A 6,000-nucleotide genomic window follows, 5' to 3' on the forward strand; every position below is an offset into this window, starting at 1 on the left:
ATCAGTTCCTGAAATTTATAAAAAATACAAGGTCCTAGCCATTTATAAATTGATGCAAAATAGCTGAGTGACTGAACAGAGTTAGCATCTGATATCCCAGAAGGCTGTGCTTCTGGGGTTTTCCATGGAAACATTACATTTCTCTCTATAGTCACCTTTCCTTTGATCAAACGCTATCTCCAAGGAAGAAGAGAATTTGGATCCTATCACATACATGTCTGGTGTCATTCAATTTGGCCTGATTAATGATCCAATGCAGAGGAACTAACATTCACCTTATAGTTTGCTCTGATGCAGGTTTTTCTATGAAACCTGAGATGGCAGATTTAACAGCCTCACCCTCACACTGTAGCTGCAGTCTCTCTAGCTTTGGGTGATGCCCTCCTCTCAAGCATATTACAATTTTAAGAGTTCAAAATTTGCTCTATAAAAGGTGAGATCATTTATAATTCTGTTTGACCTAGGTCATTTGCTAAGCCTTCCTTATATTAGCAACATTGCCAATTCTACTCTATCAACAAGGAGAACAGGGTGCTACTGAAACTGTGCAAATAAGTTTATTGCCATAATCTTAAGAATCATCCAGAAAGCATTAGTAATTTGGGAAAAGACAAAAGTCACTGTTGCATCTTGCATAGGTGTTCTCCTGTCTATTCCCATCATCACAAGTGTCCAGGCACCCTCCACATGTCTCCCTGAAAACGGGATAGAGCTCAAATTCCTGTGAAATACATGATGTTGCCTACCTTGTTGAGATGCTGCAAATGGGACCAACCAGAGATGGGATCCAATGTGGTATGTTACCTTACATCAACAATAATGACAATGCTAGCTCACATTTTTTAGTATTTATTGATTCAAAGCAAGTCTTCTAAGCAATTTCCACCACCACAAGAAATCTAATAGGTACTTTTTATTTTTTTAAGTTTAAAAACGTAGGGGAAGGGAGGAGGATCACTAGTACTTGACATCTAACTCTATAGGCACACTTTCAATGGAGCTTATGGGGTTGGAGACTTGACACTGGTAGTTCCCAGCATCCTCTCTCCTGACAGGGTCTATGGTGAGGGTTCTGTGGTCCTGGGACAGCTTCATCCTCTCCCTGAGCTGCAGACTCTCAGCACTGAATAGCCAGCTGATGGAGCTTGCATTTGTTTGGCAGGTCATGATCACCGCATCCTTTTTCTCTATGGCTGTGGTGCTGCAGACTAGGAGTGTGGGCACACTCACTGGCCCTGTGAAGAAAAAGAGGGTGAGAATGATTGAGTGTGGGCTTGGGACCTGGCACAATGCTTCAAAGATCTCAGCCCTGACTCTGACTATTCTGAGGGTAATTTGGTTCCACAGCAAAAATTAATTAATTCTACATTTGCCATCAATCCCCAAAACAAATCTACCCCTATGAGCTAAAGACACCTAAGAAGGAAGGATATGAACCAATGATTGATCTAGGGATCCAAAGGCATCTAATGAGGCCACTGGGGTTGGAGGAAAAGATGGGGTATGGCTGCAGATAAACCTCAAGTGACTCAGATCAATTCCTCATGGTCTTTGTGATTCTGCTTAGGGAATGTATCTCCCTAAGCCTCACTTTCCCCTCATTGGAGTAAAATGAGTATTTGACTGCCAGGCTGCCAATGGACTAATCATAAAATATTCTCGGTATCTGACACAAACATTGGGAAGGAAAACTGCTCAGATAAGAGGCATCTGTTATGGATGGACTCCAAGAGAGAATCCCTTGGGCTGATCCTTGGAGGATGAGCAGCTGCCAGGAGCATCTTTCTTCTTCTTCCTCCCTTGGGACCTTACCTTTCTCTGGACTCTCATAAGTCTCCCAGAATAGTCTGTTAATAATCGGGAGGCGGGGGGGGGGGGGCTTTTCCACACTCAGTCTCTTCACACCCAGCCTCAGGTTAAGTATGAGGCTCCATCTCTGCCCAGATGTGGCTCTTAGGATTGAGCTCCAACTGGTGATCATTTCAAGAGCCTTGTGACTCTAGCTCATGGGAAACTGTTGCTCTCACTCAGCCCTTCCCAGGAGGAAAAACACAACCAAACACAGACTCCCAAGGGCCTCTGAAGTCAGGACATTGTGATATGGGGCCCAGAGTGAGGCTGTCCTAGGTGAGCTTCTCTGTGAATAACCCAGGGAGCCTCTCAGGAGAGGTCCATACAGAGCCCTGCAGGGTCTATCTCAGGGTTATGGTCAGGGAAAGGGGTTCTGGGACCTGGATTGAGACTGGTCTCCCTCTGCTGACTCACTCCCATCAAATTGGTCCTTCTCTCTGTTGTGAATGTCTGTGGGGTTGGAATCTGGGGAGGAAACTCTGACCTTAGGAAGTTTGTGTCCACTGCATGTGTCCTGCACTAAATAACCAAACCCAGCTTGGGACATAATGCAGAGGGTGATGGTGGAGAGTCCAAGGCAGGCAATCCTGTGCGTGAAGTAGAATTCACCCTACCCGACACAAACAGGTCAGAGAACAATCACTCACGGTATACACTGAGCCATCCAAATCCTATTTCTCTTTGTGAATTCCGAAGGGCGGCTTCTACAATGTAGATTCCTAGATCGCTCGGAGTGACTTTTCTTATGATCAGAGATCCGTCAAGTTTTGCTGTCTCTCGACCACTGTATTCAGGACCTGTTATATATTGATTTATATTCCATGCAACACACCCAATTAAATTAGCGTACTTTATCTCTACTCCCCTGTACCAAAGGAAGCCTAAGACACCAGGAGGCCTATTTTGGGTTCGTAGAATCACATCCTGCCCCTCAGTGGCAATGCTGGAGACAACAGCAAATCGGGTAGTGGTGGGCGGGATCAAGGAGGCTTAGAGGAAGACAAGAAGGGAAGAGATAAAATGATCAGTATTTTGATCTATGTATTGGAAGGTAGAGATGAGGCATTTCTCTTCAACTCTCTGCCTTGGTCTGTGTGTGAGTTCATGTGTGCATCTCCTTGTTTAAGGTCAGCAACATGGCCACCATTGCTTCAGCACCTCAGAACCAATACTTTTTGTTTTAATTCTCTTTCCCAGATGTCTGTGTGGCTGTCCTCCTTACTGCCCTCAGATCACAGTTGACACTCAGTGGCCTTCTTGGAAGACCTTCCCTGACCAAGTCCTCTAAAGACCCTCTGTCTTCTTTCTCTGACCTGTCCCCACTCTGTGCCCCTCAGGGCATTTGTGGGAACCTGATGTCACAAGTAGATCTCTTGTCATCTCTTTTCTCATTGCATAGTGCGAAGGGCATGTGGGCAGGGGATTTTGTGATCTTATGCCCCAGTGCCTGTAAACACCTGTGTGTGCATGAATGATTGTTCCCAGGCCTGGCCACGTCCCATGTTGGATTTTCCCATATTTGGTGGTGGTGGTGGTGGAAACAATGTTTAGCATGCCCAGGTTAAAATGTTTCTGCTATCACCTGAAATAAATTGTTATTACTGAGGTCAGTTGTCAAAATTCACTATCAATGATGAATAACTTAGCAAATGAACCACAATTGAGGTTTTCCTGCCCCTCACCACTTCCACATCATGAGATTTTCCTGATGCTAAGCCCCCTCTCTCATCCTACTCTGGGCCCCTGTCCTTTCACTCAGGTCCAAAGAGAAGCCCTTCCTCCCCTCCCAGAGTTCCATCCTCCCAAGGAGATCATGGCCACTCTCTGACTCCCAGCCTCCCTTCCATTCCCAGGGATAGTCCCCTCCTTACCAGCCAACAGGAGCCCCAGCCAGGGGACAAGTCCTCTGTGGGCAGAGGCTGCAGGGAACTCCATGGTGACTGCTGCCTGCTCTGTCCGTCCCTCTGAGAGAAGAGCCCGAGGTCCAGTAAAGCTCCCAGGCACCTCTGTCCAGACTGGTGGGATGTGCCCTCCCTCCTTCCTATGTGCTGAGTCTCCTCCTGGGGCAAGATAACCACCCTGATCATGTGGTCCAGGGCAGGATCAGGGCCCAGGACCTCCCTCTCCCTCCCCTCATTTTTGCCAACCCTGTTGCCCCTTTCAGCTTACCTTTACTCTGCATTTTGGATCCCTGGAAACTGCTGAAGCCTCTAACAACACACACACATACAAGCACAAACACACACATGCAAAAACGGTTGCCCAGAAAAGCACTGGCTTGGGTCATCCAGTTCTTGTTCATTTTCCACAGCTCCCTGTCAATGCACATTTAAGTTTTCCCTTCAGAATGAGTGGTCTGGATCTCCCTCAGGAATATTGTCACAGGGATACCCCAACGCTATATTGGCTCACCTGTGAAACTTTGTAAGGATTGGGATTCCCATGTGATATTTTAGAAAGTCTGCTTCAGCAGCTGCACAGCATACACGGATGCCAGGATAAGACCCTATGATGTGAGTGTGTGGTCCCTGCCCCTATCTTGTGCACAGGGAGGGTCTCCAGATCCTCTTAAAATGCAGATTCTGACTCACCCTGTGTGCAGTGGACCAGAGACTCTACATTTGACAAGCTCTCAGAGAAGATGGCTCTTACTGGCCTATGGAGCATGTGACCCCCTCACCGCAGCATTGACCCCTGCTTCACCCTGATCTTGGGTCTGCCAGCACCACACAGAGAGCCCCACAAGCCCCAAACTGGGGATTATTTCTGGATGTAACACTGAAATTCAGCTGGGCACCAGGTCTTCCCTGTGTTCTCAAATGTGCTGGGAATATGAGATTTCCTCCCAGCACGAAGCCAAAGAGGTGACTGGCAGTGAGGAGGGGTCAACCTAGGTGATGACTGCAGAGAGGACGCTCCCTTTATCCCAGGTTGTCACCAGCCTGGCCATTGTTTCCAGAGAAAGAGTCCCCATGAACTTGGGGCTCAGAAGGACATGCAGGTTCCAGGTGTGATGGGTAAGATGTGAAGCAAGGACTGTAGTTGGAGCTCAGGTGGCTGTGGGCTCAAAGGTCCCTGAGGAATGTTTTCAAGGAGACCTTCCATCTCTTTGTTGGTTGACCCTGTCCATATCCTCCCTGACTATTCGGGCAGCCTCTGTCCTCTGCCTTGCTCATGTGTGGTTCTAGTTATGAGTTGGGGAGCATCTCAAGGTAAGAAATGTTCAAACCTGAGTATTTTAGCTGAATTGATGTCATATGACTGCAAGCAAGATCTCAAGTCCTAAGAAGAACAGCAGTTTTGTAGCTTATTTTATGCATTATTGTCAAAGGACAAATGAAAAAGTTGCATAAAATTTATTGGAAAATGAAAGAATAGCAGGGAGAATTCTAAAAATAAAAAGCAAAATGTAGAAACATGTATTATTTTTACATTGGAGGGTCCAGGATAGTTAACATTTATAGCAGGTACAGAGGCTTGCAGGGAACCAGGCAATGAGAGCACTCTGGGATCTTGTATTCTGGCTCCGCAGGCTCTGCCTTCAATGAGTCTAGCAAAGAAAATTTGCTAGAGGTATGTGATGTCAAAGGTATGTTATACATGATGCATAAGAACAGGGAAAGGGCTCACTTAACGTAAAGTCTGACCTTTGTTAAGGAAGCTGTGGGCCTTGGACATGACTACCTGCCATCACCTGTCCAGTTAGGCATTTGTGATAAGACCACACTGTGTGTTACTGAGCTTCTCAGGCCTGTGATTGGGGCCCCTGGGCTTGTCAGCCGCTTTTTCATTCACATTTTCTGTAAAGAGCAGGTGGGACAGCACAGGCATGACAGAGAGACCCAGAATAATCTATTAGTCAGGGATTAAAAATCAGTCTCCTTCTGCACCACCTCAGCCAAAGCCCAGTTCAAGTTTGGATTTGCAGTGTTTTGTAGGTGCTTCTCAGTATCAACCCCTAGAAGGCAAAAGGAGACCTGCAGGCAATGTCAGGTACTGCACTAGGAATGCTGACCAGGCTCCAGAAGGTGGGAGCTCACTGTGAGCACTGAACAGAAGTGGGCTCTGATCTCTAGACTAAGAGCCAGCCATCCAGGGCTAGGTTCCTGTGTGTCTCATACCTCCTGACTGCATCCCAGGGCAGGCAGG

This window comes from Pipistrellus hanaki (assembly GCF_964339955.1).
Source record: "Pipistrellus hanaki genome assembly, chromosome: 15".
NCBI lineage: Eukaryota > Metazoa > Chordata > Mammalia > Chiroptera > Vespertilionidae > Pipistrellus > Pipistrellus hanaki.